The following is an 18,285-nucleotide window of genomic DNA, read 5'->3' on the forward strand; positions in this document are numbered from 1 at the left end:
CCAAGGCTATGTTGCACATTGCCCTGTGGACAATATCAACATACTAAATTAATCTTCCCACGAAGCCCTTAACATGAGCCAACACTGAGATTAATTTATATAATGTCTTTGAAGGGAGCATTTCTCCCAAATTCCATTTGTGATTGTGAATATTTGTCTCTGAAAGCTGACTCCACATCACAACCACACAATTATTAGTATGAGGCTGCTCAATGCATAAACATAGTTCAGTACACTTGGTTGCCAGGAGGAGGTGCTGTTACACAAGTCAGTGGTACAGCAGTGGATTCGCACACCTGGCAGCTCTTGTTGCTGGCAGTGTCTGGATGTGGCACAGCCACTGGTCAGGACAATGTCCAAAGCCGCTGCAATGACAGGAGGACAGAGACAGGACAGGAATCAATCAGCCAGGAGTGACAAAGACAGCCCTGGGCTCAGCAAGAAAAAAGTAAGCATGCACAATGCAACATTGCACGAGGAGATATTAGAAGTATATTTTGACAAATTATCTAAAAGGGGGAAAATGTGCTGGTATCCTTGTATATATTTCCACTGTACATAAGATAATATAGCATTCTGCACACAATATTTATGTAGTGTTTAGTCAAGAGTCCTTCCTTCCATCTCAATCACAACAAGAGAAGGAAGTCTACACGTGCAGCAACGAAAGTGTGTTGTTGTGCTATGTGTAGACTAGAGTACCCAGGAGAAATATTAGTGGTCTGATTATGGAAAGATGTTCAACAGCTGAGGACAAAGGGTACTAGGACACTAAGTCTGTTATGAGACTGCAGCAGCATCTGCTTTGTTTTGGTCCGACTGGTGGCTGGCCCATATGGACATTAGCTGGAAGAATGCCCACGTGAATGAAAGTACTCCCAAGACACTGCTGAAAGATGTTGACACAATCCCTGACATACTTGAGAGTGTGATGGACAGCTGTCAGCCCTTGGCTGGCCCTGTTATTGGAAACTGTGCCACATCAGCTCTTTCTATGAGTATCTACATTAGCTGTCACAGAAAGCAACATCTGGCTCGTCCATGCTTCATTGGCTATCAGCACAACTGTGAGCCATCATCGCCCTGTCTTGGGTGTCCTCGCCTTCATTTGATTTAACCACATGAACCCAATCAACCCTATTCTGGGCATATCATATTATTGGGGAGCATTCGGCACATTATTTAGTTTTTCCTGAAAACTATGAGGGGCTTTGCACAAAACAAAAATAGATAGCATAATTTCACCCACTTAAAGGGGATACATTTATGAGTGTGATTCTCATGCATTGTGAGCTTTTAGATCTTCTATTTATGGTGTAGAGGAAAAAAGGAGGGGACCAAGTACAGGTCACTGATGGGGACTCCGGTCAGGAACTTATTTTAACCAATTTGTATGGTAGATACAATATAAGCACATCTGCAGTGGCTGGAGGTGGTATCCTGTGTCGGGTAAGACACCAACTGATCGACAGGCTCGTTAGCGCAACATGTATATCCAAGTGAAGATTGCCTCTTGAATGAACGGTAGAAAGTTAGTCTCGCGAGAGACCAGGGCTCGAATCACAGGTAGGACACATAATATATATGTTACGGATTTCAGCTTTAACCATTTCTTCTTGTGTAAATAAAGACGTGTACAGTACGTACCGCTCTCTGTTTTGATGCAGAAGCGGTGTTTGAAACCCTTGTGTGAGGTAGTGCAGGTGATGACCTCTGGGTTCGAGCAGCCCACGTCCACATATCTCTGGCCCTGGATGATATTGCAGCCATAGCACTGAAGACTGTGGACTGTGGAGGGGTAAGAGGACACACATTACTGTTGATAAGAAGACTCATACAGTATCTCGTGCAATAACCAGTATATTATCCAATATACTACACAACAGTAAATTGTACAGTACATTTTACACTGAGTGAGATGTACAAATTGTTTCATTTGTACATCTCTCTCTGAGGGAAAAACGGATGAATTAACACTGAGGATGTATTGTCTCGTATTGTCTGTAGTAGAAATAGTAGACCATGATTGATTGATTGATTGATTGATTGATTGAAATATTTAATAAAAAATAGAGCCATAGTACACATATCAAATTCAAAAGGATGGGAGGGGGTCGTAAGGTGCATCAGACAAACCATGAAAAAAGCTGAATTAATTGATTAATTTCAATCTTGTCCATGCATTGCATGGGACCCATCCCTTATAACATTATAAAACACCATGAACAAACAACAAAACAAAAAAACGCTGAAAAACACCACAATTGATTCACAACTGAAAGCTGCACAATAAACACAGCCCATACAAAAGTAGGAAAAAATCAACTCAATATCCATAACACAAAAGCCAAACTAAATGCACAATCAACATTAGTAGTAATTGACTGACACAGATTTAAATTGTAAATTACACCTTTTTAGTTTTCATAGATTTTCTTAAATTAAAAAGTATAAATATATAAAAGTTATCAGGCAGTAAGTATCGTAAAGTCTTGGCTTGAACTTGTGCAACAATGTCACATGTTATTTTAAATATGTGCAAATTCAATTCATTGAGTAAAATTAAGACTTGGATGGTACAGTTACACATACTGTATTTTAGGAATGGTGTCTGTTATTTTAACATCAGACATATTTCAGGGTTCAGTAGTAGAGTACAGTAGAGGTGCTACAGTAAGTGCTTCAGTGGGAGGGGCGAGCTACTGTAAGGTGAGATGAACTGTGTTCCCAAACTTCCCCTAGATCAGGGTTCTCCACTTGTTTTTCTCTGAGGGACAAATTATGTTACCAAGCCAAGGGCCAAGTGGAGATGGTCAAGAATTCAGTGGCAAGGGTATACGTACGTCCACTAGAAAGCTCTGTGGGAAACCCTTTGAATTCATGGACACACGCATCTTAATCTGTTATTTTGGCAATCCCAAAGCGTGTCATGGGTGACTCACTCTTGGTAGTGGACCCCTTAGTCGGTTTGCCAGCTCCATAAGCTTGTGTGATCCTTAAGCCCCTTCTTCTACTTGTTCTCTGAGAGGTGGAAATTTACTACAAATTTAGTATGTGAACGGTCACAGCTTGTCCGTATGTATCACTGTCTGTCTGTCACGCTTGACACTGTGGTTCTATGGGTTTGTCGCTCTGACATCATGCTCTGACGTCACTGTGATGTCAGGGGAACAACTCTGAACAGAATGGGTTTGCCATTCTGACATCACGCTCTGGCTTCACTGTGATGTCACACTAACAGAATCCCTTTTATGCCAATATATGGAGTTCCCTGATGTCATCAATTAAGCCCATATCTAACAGGACTTCATATAGGAATGACCATATATGGAGGCCATATCGGCCACATACCACACTAACAGAATCCATATATGGCCAAGACAGATGTCCAAGACAGCCCATATGTGGCTGGTTCTACAGACAGGGATCTCCATGTATGGGCATAAAAGGGTATGATGTCAGATGTCATATAGACATCATAGGACTTTTACATAACGAATAACTGAGTAAGCATGTTTGGGCTCTCACTGCATATCTCCATATACAGTAAATGGATCTCCATATACGGGTACCAGGTGGTCTCCATACATGGGTAACTGGTCCGATATACATCACTGGATAGATGGCCAAAAATTGGCCCATGTTGCCCTGAGGCGTCTTACAGCAAGTTGGTTATGATTTTGGTCACAGGGTTTTTTTTGTGCCATTATGATTGCACAGCATTGTGTCATGATTTTTTGTTTCCTTTAGGGAAATTAGCAAATGGGTTTTGTCTGGTAAATGAGGATTGGCCCCACGTCGCCCCATTACGCAATTTCATACTGTTTTTGAACTGTTCAGTAACATCAAAGTGTCCCAAATATCATTTTAATCCTCAGGCCCTCATACGTCCCATACCACTGCCGCAACTTTTAAATGGCTAGATAGTAAAGTATCTTAAGAGAGTGTGGTGCAGCTTATGAAGCTCAAATCCACTACAGCTTAAGCCCTATTTATACTTCATCCTGCAACGGAGTATAAATTGAGCGTTAGATATTGGGCATGAATGCATACCCTTCACACACACTTGTGGATGGACATCCAAATTCCCACAGACACAATGTAGAAGATTAGCATTTCCTGAAACCAACCAACCTCAGTCTTTATCTGTGCAATCATGTGGTTCAGTACAGGTGCAGGAAGGCTAGGGGATGCTATACCTCTACTGTTAAATAGACGGCCAAAAGCAATCATGGCATGGGGACTGCCCATAATTCCGAAGGTTCATTAGTCCGAAGGTTCATTAGTCTGAATTTAGTTAGGGTTACTGAGGTTAGGGTTAGGGTTGGGTTAGAGTTGGGCATAGTATTCTTAACAAATTCGGACTAATGAACCTTCGGAACAATGCCATGGCACCTCATGGCATAGCCTGAAAACCAGAGAAATCTGCCAGTGCAAAAAAAAAAAAAGAAAAAAAAGAAAGAAAGAAGAAAGCCCTCAGCAGATTAGTCCCGTTTGGTTGTGATTGGATTTAGCTGCCCCGACGTTGTGGGGCACCAATCAGGAACCGGTATGCAAATATGGGGCAGGTTTATCACCAGAGCCTTTTTTTGATCCGCCCCTTGGAAATGCACGCTCCACTCAGAGATTCCAGACTGATATGATATTAGGCCATGGCTACACGGAACTGGATATTTCTGAAGCTAGACATTTTTTTGTGCTGTTGGGGCTTGCAGCCACATATGAAGCTGGATTTCGGCCGCGAAGCTGGATATTTTTTAAACCAGATAAATAAGTGGAGAGATTGAAAAATATCCGATTCACTGGATCTGTGTAGACAGGGAACCCGGATATCTCAGAAGACTTTACTGTGTGTGTGCTTGTTAGACCTAGATATCTTTGTCGTGTGGACCTAGATATTTTTCTATGTGGATATCTGAAAAACCGGGATATATGCAAAATCCAGCTCCGTGTAGCCATAGCCTGTAGCCATCATGGCACTTTCAGAACAAACCAATCTCTTGAAAAAGATCACTTTCAAAATCTGCTGAAATCAATGTACAGGGACAGAAAACACATATCAGCCACTGGAAACATCAACATCAACAAACAACGTCATATTATTACATCAGTGGGAGTACATCCTTATAGTGTAAGCTCTAATAGTACTGGAGCGTATCCATATGGTTGGTGACAGGTCTAGAAATGATGATAGTGATAATAGGATGGTAAATAGTCATTTGCAGTTGGGAGAAAATGTGATTTGTGAAACTGTCGTGTTGTGATGCTATAGAAAAGGCACCCCACTGTGAATATCTATCATAGTAATGAGATACACATGGGGAATGTATTCAGCTCTCAGCAGTAGATTTATTGCCAGTATCAATAATGTAAAGGAAAACAAACACACACACACACACACACACACACACACACACACACACACACACACACACACACACACACACACACACACACACACACACACACACACACACACACACACACACACATTCACGAGAGCCTAAAAAGGATACATTTTGCTCATTGTCCACCTGCAAACAGCTTTGCATCTTGTGACTCTCAATAAATACTGAATGAACCTAAAGCCCTTTTTAAATTAATATGCAATATCATATCATATCATTTTATAATATCTGTTTTAAGAGACCGTTATATTGCTCACCATTTTCTAACACTATGATTTTATAAGATTATCATTTTTAATCATCACATAGCTGCACTAATGGTGAATGGCAGATCACTAATCTGCCCAAGAGAGTACTTGATAATAAAGAGGTGACATGGTCCTCCTACTATAAATTATATAATAATATAATCAATAAAACCAATACTTCAGCACACAGGAACCCCATATTCTGCTGTTTGCCCCCAAGTAACAAAGGTAACAGATAAGCCAAATGAGGTGAATCATTAGTGCTCTATAGGGAAATCTAGCTCACCACCTTGGGATATTGTTAATTGTAAATGGCATAGATTGTAATTCACAGGGCAGTTACCAGCAAAACAAAGGCAGGGTTATTGGAATCACCCTCCAGCATGTTCATATGTGGTCCATTTAGCTGGCTCAATTGGCTTTTTTCTTATAGTTTGTTATGCTTTTAACTGCATGATTATGACTATTATCAATATTGTCATTTTGTTACTTTACAGATTATCAGTAATATAATTACACATAAAATGAACAGTAACACCAATGTAACATTAGTGAGTACCAATTCTCCCTTTCTCTTTGTCAAATATCACATCAAGTGCACACATATGAATGGACATGCACGCACCTGCGCACGTACAGTAAACAGCATGTGCATGCACAAACGTGCATGCATGAAGCGCTCGCTCGCGCACGCACGCACGCACGCACGCACGCACGCACGCACGCACGCACGCACGCACGCACGCACGCACGCACGCACGCACGCACGCACGCACGCACGCACGCACGCACGCACGCACGCACGCACGCACGCACGCACGCACGCACGCACGCACGCACGCACGCACGCACGCACGCACGCACGCACGCACGCACGCACGCACGCACGCACGCACGCACACACACACACACACACACACACACACACACACACACACACACACACACACACACACACACACACACACACACACACACACACACACACACACACACACACACACACACACACACACACACACACACACACACACACACACACACACACACACACACACACACACACACACACACGGGCATCCACCAGCATGCATCCTCTCCCATCCCATATAGATGGCCTCAATCTCTCAAGTATCATATCTCACTATCAATAAATCCCTAAGGCACTTAACGTTCTTCTCTCCTTTTACTTACCCTGTGCAAAGAAAGCGCAAACCAAAATAAATCCGAGCCCATACACCAGCCAGGTCTGTAAAGTCATGGATGCAGCACTCAAAGTGACAATGGTCAGTGCCAGGGGAGAGAGTCCCTCTGCTCTCATCCAAATGATCCCAGAGAGAGAGAGAGCAAGAGAGAAAGAGAGAAAGAAGGGGAGAGAGATGGAAAGTAGAGATCCAGACACAGTCTCTGCCTCAGCCTCAGGGAAGCGTGCATGCAGACTGAGTGGGAACAGCCAGTTTGAGCCTAGTGAGCGAAGGAGCCAAACAAACCAGTCAGTCAGTCAGCGACGCAGCCCAGTCACGCAGAGAGAAGAGGAGGAGGAAGATAATTGAGTGAGGCGACTAAATAAATGTAGTCTACTTCAACTGTCTGCTCACATCCAGAGCATGAGAACCTGGTGTCGCTTTTGTCTTGCTGTGGCTTTCACTATATTCTATATACTGTCCCTCATGAAGAGGAAAAACAAAAGAGCCTTTACTTCATTTGCAAAAAAAGAAGGTGAACAACAAACGGTGGATCAGGTGTTGTCGTTTCACAGTTTGGAGCAGACGACACAATCAGGATTAATTCCTGATTCATAATCCATTGCTTCTAATAATAGTAGTGCTATCCGAATGTGTTAAGAGCCTAGGCGCTAAATGGAATGGTCGGGGACCAGGTGTGTGCGTGTGTGTGTGTGCGTGTGCACACGGATACATACACACGCACGCACGCATGCACACATGCACGCACGCAAGCAGACACACACACACACACACACACACACACACACACACACACACACACACACACACACACACACGCACATTATGCATGCATACACACTGTTATCTCATGTTCATTGTGGACAAAAAGAATTCTATCTAATCAAGAATTAAAGAGTAAATCCTTTCTTAGAGACTGTAATGCTGAGAGATAAGGCAAGCTTCCAGTAAGCTTTCAGTCCCTCTCTCCACCCAAGGCAACATATGGTTGGGCTTCATAGATGTATCGGCCAATGACTGCTGTCATTCATATTTACAGTGTCTGTAAATGTGTGTCTTTACAGTCTATACATACAGCATGTGTGTGTGTGTGTGTGTGTGTGTGTGTGTGTGTGTGTGTGTGTGTGTGTGTGTGTGTGTGTGTGTGTGTGTGTGTGTGTGTGTGTGTGTGTGTGTGTGTGCGCGCGGTGCGTGTGTGTGCATTTGCGCACATGTGTGTGTTTGTATGTAACTGCGTGTACGTATGTGTATGTGCTTGTGTGTGTGCATTTGTGTTGGACACGTTGGAGTAGAACCGCTGCTCCTACACTTGGAAAGGAGTCAGCTTAGGTGGTTCGGGCATCTAGTACGGATGCCCCCCGAGCGCCTTCCAAGGAAGGTCCTCGATGCGCGTCCCACTGGGAGGAGACCCCGTGGCAGACCAAAGACCAGATGGAGGGATTATATCTCCAAACTGGCTTGGGAACGCCTCTGTATACTCCCTGAGGGAGTGGAGGAAGTTGCTCAGGATAAGGAAATCTGGAGGTCTCAGTTGGAACTGTTGCCCCCGCGACCCGATTCCGGATAAGCGGTTGAAGATGGATGGATGGACGGACGGACGGACGGACGGACGGCCTTCTTACTGTATGTCGACTATATCTGGACAACACACAATAAAAGCAGAGGTCATGCACGCACACATGCAACTCCAGTCTGCCTGATGTTCTGTGTTGCATGCTGTAATTGTAAACCTGGGTTGGCCGGTTGAGCATTTATGAAAATAACAGGCCAATTTGCATTCACATAGAAAGGGATGTTGGAGCTGTAATGCAGCTTTTTCAGGTTGAGTCACTGTAGTTGAGTTACATGACACATAACTGAGCGGTCATTGTCAAATTCCCACACGACATTCCCCGTTTTCAACTCTTTATAGCCCTCCATTTATATTCTGCTGAGCTGCTTGAGCCTTTGAGTGATAAAGCTATGAGAGAGAGGGAGAGGGAGAGGGAGAGGGAGTGAGAGAGAGAGAGAGAGAGAGAGAGAGAGAGAGAGAGAGAGAGAGAGAGAGAGGGGAAAGAGAGGGGGAGAGGGATAGAGGGGGTGGCTGGAAGGATGGAGAGAGTGAAGTGGGGGTGGGGGGGGGGGGGGGGGGGGGGGTGGGATGAGGGATTGGGGGGTGAGGTCCAGCACTGCCAAAGTGATGAAAGCAAGTCTTCCCCGAGCTGCTCCTTACTTATCTATCGTCACACAATGGCCCCTTCAAATTCCCTTTAAGTCCCCCGGGGTGCTGAGTACAGAGTGACAGAAATAGAGAAAGTCTTTAAATTCTTGATGAAACTGCAATTATGAAACCAGAAGACGAGGGAGCAGAAGGAGCGAGGTCTTAATTTAAACCTGATAATGGTCAAATATTGTATATCGATAAAGGTATAAAAAGCACCAAAAGATATCTCAAAAGACAAAAACAAAAAACTCTTTTGTTCCATAGTGCCCCTCGCACTTACAACCTGGCGACCAGATTTTCTATAAAATAGGGCTTAAGTGTTTGAGGATGTTACGTTACGGTGTAGCATCTACCAAAAAGACACAACAGGAGAGATGAGGAGGACATAATGCATGACAACGTATTTCTGCTCTGTGGGCTTTAATGCTGTCATCCCACATATCCTCCATCTACAAGAGTACTAGCAGAGATGGAACTGAAAATGGTCATTAAGTCTTGCGTATTAAGCACAGTCCAATGGGTTTTCAACAGTGTTAACGAGCATTAATCCAACAGTGTTTTACTCTGTACAATACTCTAACATGGGCAATGCTGCAATCAAAACAAAACTACACTATGTTGTTTGCATGCAGAGCATGAGGGTGGCTTTTAGTCACTTTGATGCGCCGTCAAATTAGCTGGTAGGGTCTCTTTAGCGTCCCCCGAGGCCCTAGGGACTGTTTTTGTGCTTTTGTCACATATGTTGTGATTATCGCCTTAATGCTGGTGCTAGCTGTAAGATTAACTACTCAAGTCTTGAAGGGAAACTGCTTTTCAGCACCCAGAATATCAAGTAATTGAAAGTTTGACCGGCTGACTGTGTATGTGCCTCTGCAGTTTTACAGTAAAGAGACCGCAAAGCTATATCCTCCTAGCGAAGGGTACATCTCTGCCAAAGGCTTTGCTTCACTTGTGAAAATATAAGCACTTTTGAATTTGGCTTAGTGCAGTTTAAATCACAGTAAGGATTGCAATTTATATGAATGTACAGTACAGTATGCATGTAGTATGTGTGCATTTATGTATGCATTCATGTGCAGTATGTATATTAAATCATTCTCTCCGTGGCCAAAATATGAAAGAGTCATTTGATCAGTAAAACACAATAATACGATTACATCATCTGTCAGGAACCTCGAATGCAAAATAGATGCATCTTACAATTAAGGATTAATTGTGTATAACATGTTACAGTCAGGGTTTACATTTATAAGCCCTCATAAGCCATGGGGGAAGGGGCCAGGGAATGTATTCAGTAACATAATGTTTTCAAGCCTGCTCTGTCCCTTACAGCTTCTTATTAGCCCATGGGATTCAGAGAGGCTTGGACCAATCAGTGACTGACTGGATATATTGCACATGGCCACTCTGTGTCTCTGCCCAGGAGCCTAGGGGTGAGACCCAGGGCACTCTTGCCATCTGCCATCATCGGTGGCACTGCCATGTTCAGCCAATGGGCCCAAACCCAGAGCATGACCCTCCTCTCCACCACCCAACCCGTGCCAAACCGTGTTAAAGTAATTATCAAGTTACCAAACATGGTGCTCCATAAAATACAACAAACACACAACTTTGACAAAATAAATAAATAAATGTGCAATAAAGTTAACTGAATTCAATCAAGTTTCAAGTGGATGGATTTTCATATACCATATTGAAGGGTCTCCTCAAACCCCCTTGAAAACTTCACGGAACAGATTTCTCCATCAGGCAGGGTCAGGGCTGGGTGGCCAACCCAGCTGTATAAGTGATGGGTTGCCGTCCAGACCTGAGGAAGCTGGGGAAATAGATTTTCTACGAGATACGGTTTAATGTTTTGTATTCGTGGTAGCGCCTATGGGCAGTTTCACTTCTGCGCTATTGGAGGCTAAGTTGCACTTGCCGTTTTCATAAATAATAGGCCCCTCCAAACACATTTTGGAACCAAATACAGGTAAAAGTGGACACTCATTGTGCTCTGCAATGTGCTCTGCAAGTGTCATAACAATCCACCCTTTTGATTTTGAGATATAGTAACCAAAATCAGTGGGATTCATTATCTGTGGAGCATGGGGGTGCACAGCAAAGCAGACAGTATAATCTTTTAGATATACTTGTATAAAGTGTTGGATGGACTGACAGATAGACAGACTGACAGCCATCTTTAGAGCTCTGCCACTAATGGGGCTAAAAACCACCATCTGAAGCCTTGCCAGTGACCATGCCCGCCTGCAATGCTACTATGGCTTTTGATGCTAATTGGATGGTTGAACTATTTTTAAAAGCTTAGTTGAGCTTGAGGCCAGTCTTTTAAGTGTGTCTGATAAATAATTAAATTGACATAGTTACAGTGGAAGAATATTTAACTCCCACTTAAAGGCTGAGCATTATGAACCATCAGTTCAACAATCTCTTTATTAAAACATCCCCTATAATCTCTAAGGCTTAAAGTCAGAATCTGTGCCACTGTTGGATCTTCTTTTTAAATACAATCATAGACAGACATCTTGACATCCGTTTCTCGAATGACTTTCATTCAATGCCTTTTTACTTCTTAGGCACCCGTCGGGGGGACGGGCCTCCATTCCGAAACACCACCATTCCGAAACCCCACCATTCCGAAACCCCACCATTCCGAAACCCCACCATTCCGAAATTTAAATTATTTTAACTTTCACTCACTTCCTCCCACCACCTACTTTCACTCACCTCCACCCACCCACCTCCACCAACTTTAACCCAGCCACCTCTACCCAATTTCACACACCTCCACCCACTTTTACCCCCCCCCCCCCCACCCACCTCTACCCAATTTCACACACCTCCACCCACTTTTACCCCCACCCACCTCTACCCACTTTCACCCAACTCCACCCACTTTCTCCCACAGCCACCCACTTTGGCCCCCCCACCTCCACCCACTTTCACCCGACTCCAAGGGGCAGGAAAGTGGGTGGAGTTGGGTAAAAGTGGGTGGGCCTGGGTGAAAGTGGGTGGAGGTTGGGGGAAAGTGAATAGAGCTGGGTGAAAGTAGGTGGAGGTTGATGGAGTGGATGGAGGTGGGTGAAATTGAGCGGAGGTAGGTGGGGGAGGCTGAAACTGGTTGGATGTGGGTGAAAATGTGTGGAGGTGGGTGGGGATGGGTGAAAATGGTTGGAGGTGGGGAAAATGGGTGGATGTGAGTGAAAGTAGGTGGAGGTGTGTGGAGGTGGGTGAAAGCGGGTGGAGATGGGTGGGGTGGGTGGAGGGATATGGATGGAGGTAGGTGAAAGTTAGTGGAGGTGGGTGGGGCTGGGTGAAACTTGGTGGATGTGGGTACAGGTGGGGGTGGAGGTTGGTGGGGTGGATGGAGGTGGGTGGGTGGGGTAGGTGAAAGTGGGTAGAGGTGGGTGGAAGTGGGTGGAGATGGGTGAAATTGGGTGGAGGTTGGGTGGGGGTGGGTGAAAGTGGGTGGAGGTTGGTGGGGGTGGATGGAGGTGGGTGAAAATGAAACTGCATATTCGGAATGGTGGTGTTTCTGATTTTCGGAATGGTGGGGTCTTATAGAACAATGGGAAACCCCACCATTCCGAATAATGGAAGTCAATCTTCGGAATGGTGGGGTTTCGGAATGGAGGTGTGTACCCTGTCATTGGCATGCCATAGTGTGGGTATTGAAGTGGGAATTGTAAGATTGTTGGTTTGACCCTCTGCTCTCCTAGTGATAGAAATATCACTGAACAAGACAGTTAATCCCTAACTACTCCCCGGCACTGTATTAATAGCATCCACTGCTCCTAATAGTTGGGATGGGTAAATAAATGCAGAGGACAAATTCCAGGTAGGCCTATGTAAAAATGACGATAACTAATATAATAACTATAACTATAATAAATAAGATAATAACTAATTCAAAACATATATTGGAATCATCAGATGCTCGGTTGTACAACTGGCTTTGGCTTAGCCTAGTTTGTATTTGAGGTAACTCTGATTGTTTGTCAAATATGAATCTCATAATCGGTTTGAGGGAAACCATTACTAAGATACTCAAGGGATCAAGACTTAGTTGCCTGTAGGACAATAAGGCCATGATATATTCTCAGACATCTAGCCCACAATGAAACACACCAGCAGAGACATAGACAAATATCCAGTCACATGAATAATATGAGCACAGTGCATCATTAGATAAACTCCCATTAAAATACACATTTGTTTCAATCTGAAGGCTGAACTGAGAGCACTGACTTTGGCAGTTGAGTTAACCAAATTATTTAATCGCAAATAGTGAAAATAGCTCAAAACATTTTTTGAGCTTGTAGGTCATGCATTTTGTCTTTCTTTAATATATATTTTTAATTGCTTTAATTTACATAACATTTCAGAAAATATCTGAAAACTGACCTTTAGTTTGCTGTTGCCAGCACTAAATCTATGCCATTATGCCAATGCCAAGATGATACCAAGATGATACCATGCCCCATAATCTTCATTTAAAGTTAAATCTGGAGTGTCAATTGAACTCTGAGAGTGTACAAGTTAGAGTGAAAGTAACCCTCCAGACTTTACAATGTACACAGTATTACCTAAATCACCTGAGCGAAAGGCTGATCCCCTACAGCAGGTGGCTTTCGATTTGCACCTTTTTCGTGTGAATAAGCCCACATCACTCATCACTCCCCAACAGATTTGGCTCTGGGCCACAGTGGGCACTGTTTTGTAATGGAATATGAATGGCATAAGCTCTAGGCTGGTTGTCATGGTGTTGACTTATTTACTGCACATCATCAGCCCATGAGCCCACTGACTTCAAACATCACACATTCCATGTTTTGGCTGCTGTATTAGTGAGCCATGTTATCACCCAAAGGACACATTTCCACTGGATAGCTGAAAAAAGAGGGGTAAACAAAGAAAAATGCTGGCTTATTATAGGTCTAAATAGAACATGTTTGACAAGTACTTTCTAATGGAATTAGACACAATTTTTCAACAGCAGACCCATAACCTTTTTGGTTAGGGTTCTCTATATACTACAGTATAAAACTGGTAAGACTCCTCAGGGCAACATTCTTGGCCATCTGACCAGTGATGTATATCGACCAGTTACTCATATATGGAGACCCCTGGTACCCATATATGGAAATCCATGTACTGTATGGAGATGTGAGAGACCAAACATGCTTACTCAGTTATTCGTTATGTGAAAGTCCTATGATGTCTATGTTACATCTGACATCATACACTGTAATGCCCATACATGGAGATCCATGTCTGTAGAACCAGCCACACAGATATGGGCTGTCTTGGCCATCTGTCTTGGACAATGGCCATATATGGATTCTGTTAGTGTGGTATGTGGCCAATGTGGCCTCCATATATGGGCATTCCCATAGTCCTGAAGTCCTGTTAGATATGGGCTTAATATTGATGACATCAGGGAACTCCATGTGTGGGCATAAAAGGGATTCTGTTAGTGTGATCAAAGTGAAACCAGAGCGTGATGTCAGAGCGGCAAACCCATTCTGTTAATAGTGGTTCCCCTGACATCACAGTGACACTGACATCACAGCATGATGTCAGAGCGACAAACCCATAGACTGTAAAAAAGTGTACACGGACACGGACAAGCTGTGCCGTTTCTCATTGTAAACTGCGACCTTCGGTCGCAATTACATGATAATTCATATGATCAAATCATGTCATGGCAAAAAATGGTTATATCTGCCTAATACTTTACTTCTTGAGTAAAGCATGTTTGAGACTTCTTCACACCATTAAAGCTAATAAGCAATGGGCTTTTGATGTCACACAAAAGTAGATATTCTTGCCTTTGCCCACGGTTAACTATGAGACTAGAGCAAACAAAGCTTTATCTCACAAGCTACATACTGTACTGTAGAAACACCCATTATACAGTGTGAAGTGACAAAATAAAGATCTAGAATGGAGTAAGGGATATACAGTACACATTTTATGGATAGTAATATGTATGATCTCTTCAGCTAAGTGTCTGGTTTTGCATATTGCCAAATATGTCAGATTAAGATATAATTCTGCATGGATTTAAAAAAGGGAAACATTGTGTAGAGCATATACGGTACATTAGAAGCATGCTCAATTCTTTTATGTGAGAATGAGAGGTGATGATTTCCCATTAGTTTAAGCATGACAACCATTATATAAGCCTATATGTAATGGTTGTCATAGGCAGTATAGGATTGGATGGGATTTCTTTCTTTTTTAAATCCTAAAGATGACACATTATAGTTTACCTGAAGTAGGTGACCCAATACATCAAACCTGCAATAATGAACCATCAGGTATGTGGCTGGGTGCAAGCCTGGCTAAGTATTATGTTATGCAATGATACAAATGTCCTGCTTTTCTCTGTTAATCTTTGAATTGTAATTAGTCATCTCAGCACAGAGAAATACATACACTGAATACATTGTTTCCTGAAGGAATCTGCTGTATGCCCAGCTCAAAATGAGTGCTAATAATGACTCCGAATTGACAATTTAAAGATGGTGGCCACCACTATGCTGAAATTATATTTCATATATTTTTGACCAAACAAGGTAGAAATTGAATTTAGCCTTTTCAGGTTTTCACAAATGGGATTTGAGATCAATGCCAGACCAGAGAAGCAGTCCACTCAGTGGAGTGGTCTGGAGCCAGGCTACCTTCAGACTTCACTTGTTATTAATGCAAATAAAAGTATTATGAATAAAGTAAGATCTCTCATTTTTCTTCAAACAAGATTTTAAATTATGAAGAAAAAAGATACAAAATAACATTATGTAAAACCAGTAAGACTCCCTAATCGGGAGATAAGCGACCGTCAGGTCGCAATTACGTGATGTTAGGCCAAAATGTGTAGGAGCAGTGTCCAAAAATGTGTTCTGTCCCAAAAAATCGGCCTGATGGTGGCGCTATATGGGACAGATCCATGTTGATGAGATGAGGGCAGACATACTGTGTACCGATTTGCGTGATTTTAGGGCAAAATCTGTAGGAGCAGTGTCCAAAAATGTGTTTGAAAGAATCGGCCTGATGGTGGCGCTATATTGGACAGATCCCTGTTGATGACATGAGTGCAGACATGTGTAGCGATTTGCGTGATTTTAGGGCAAAATGTGTAGGAGCAGTGTCCAAAACGGTGTTTGAAAAAATCGGCCTGATGGTGGCGCTATATTGGACAGATCCCTGTTGATGACATGAGTGCAGACATGTGTAGCGATTTGCGTGATTTTAGGGCAAAATCTGTAGGAGCAGTGTCCAAAAATGTGTTTTAAAAAATCTGCCTGGAGGTGGCGCTAAATGGGACATATCCATGGTGATGACATGAGTGTAGAGCAAGTGTGTACCGATTTGCGTGATTTTAGGGCAAAATGTGTAGGAGCAGTGTCCAAAAAGGTGTTTTGCAAGAATCTGCCTCATGGTGGCGCTAGAAGAGGGAATTGATGGCAGGCAAGGAGCGTGTGTGCACAATTTGGCATGGATCGAGGCAACGGTTGCGGAGATATGAGCAGGGCAAAAGTGTGATGTGACGTGACGTGACGTGACGTGACGTGACGTGACGTGACGTGACATGACGTGACGTGACGTGACGTGACGTGACGTGACAGACTGACTGACTGACAGACAGGCGGTGGAGGTTTTGATAGTAAGTAAAAGGTATACAAATGATAATGTAAATTTTGTTCTTTTTTTCTCTTACATTTTTATCCTAGGATTTTGTAACCCATTCTTCACCCAGTGTCTATTATCTAATGTAATCCTAGCCGCTACACTCCCTCTGCCAACCTGGGGAGACAACGGACCGACCTCATGCTTCCTTCTATGCATGAGGAGTCCAAGTCCCTTCTTTTCACCTGCCAGGGGGGAGTTTTTCTGGGTTGGACGTAGCGCGTGGAAGGAACATGTTATTCCAACCAGTTACTTTCCCCTCCATCAGGCGCCCCGGGCCGGCCAGGGGGAGGCAGTATAGAGACCAAGATTACTGCATGTTTTTTGTGAGGGTACCTACCCTAGGAGACACAGGGAGAAAATGCAAACTCCACATGGAAAGGCTCTTTCGCCACCCCCACTAAGGGTATGGGCATTGGTGACGCGGAGGAGAGAACACGCCCCCAGCACCCACAGTGTCCCCGGCAGGAATCGAACCCAAGACCTTCTAGCTGTGAGGCAACAGCACTACTGACTGAGCCACACGCTACCACGATAATGTGAATCTAACACAAAAGAGGGGCACATTTGCATACAGGGCCATGATTGGTCCCTCATTACTTTGGAGGGAATGCATTCCAATCACAACTGTTTGCAAGGGCAGATTCGTTTGGTTTCAATGCTACAAAAATGTTCACTGTTGTGTCCAGTGTTCTGATTTGATTTGATTTTCATATATGAAAACCTGTAACCTAATAGGCCTACTTAAATTAATGGAATCTATGACTTCCTCAAGCAATTAAATATGATTATGTTTGGGTAAATGGTCAGCAGTAGGCTAATGTCAGGTGGGCCATGATGACATGAATCATTATAGTCAATGGACTAAACATCTAGTGTGGTCAGAATAATTGCGACTCTGCAAGATTTAGCAGCTGCCTGAGCAGCTTTTGTGTGAGGTTAAAACATTATGATTGTAAATGTAAAAGATCATAAATCATTAAAAAGGGTGACACAAATTACACAATTATGTTCCCGTGAATCAAAGGATGATGAGATGCTTCAAGTCAGGCTAAAAAAGAATATGGACTGAGGTTTATTACAGTGACGCCTCTGGTTTTATTTGTCAGAATAATTACAGTAGGGCCTAAGTAGGCCTACAATCATTTTGATGTATTAGATAGATAGATAGATAGATAGATAGATAGATAGATAGATACCTTTATTATCCCAAGGGGGGAATTCAGTTGTCCAGTTGTAGCACAGCAGTATACAGTTATTTACAAAGTTACAGAGAAGTAAGAAAAAAGATAGATAAGAGAAGAAAAAAAAACAAGAGCAGTACGGTACAAATAAAGAGAAGGTGCATCTATAGAGCATCGCAGCGGAAGTGGATTCCTGGGGTCACTTAATATTCCCCATTCATTTTCGCCATAGACTTTTACAAATATATTTATAATAATTATGTTAAGCCTCGAACCAAGCCATCCAGGATGGAGGTGAATCATGATCATATAACCTTTGATCCTATGTGAAAACATATTTTAATA

This window comes from Nannobrachium achirus (assembly GCF_963921795.1).
Source record: "Nannobrachium achirus genome assembly, chromosome: 15".
Taxonomy (NCBI): Eukaryota; Metazoa; Chordata; class Actinopteri; order Myctophiformes; family Myctophidae; genus Nannobrachium; species Nannobrachium achirus.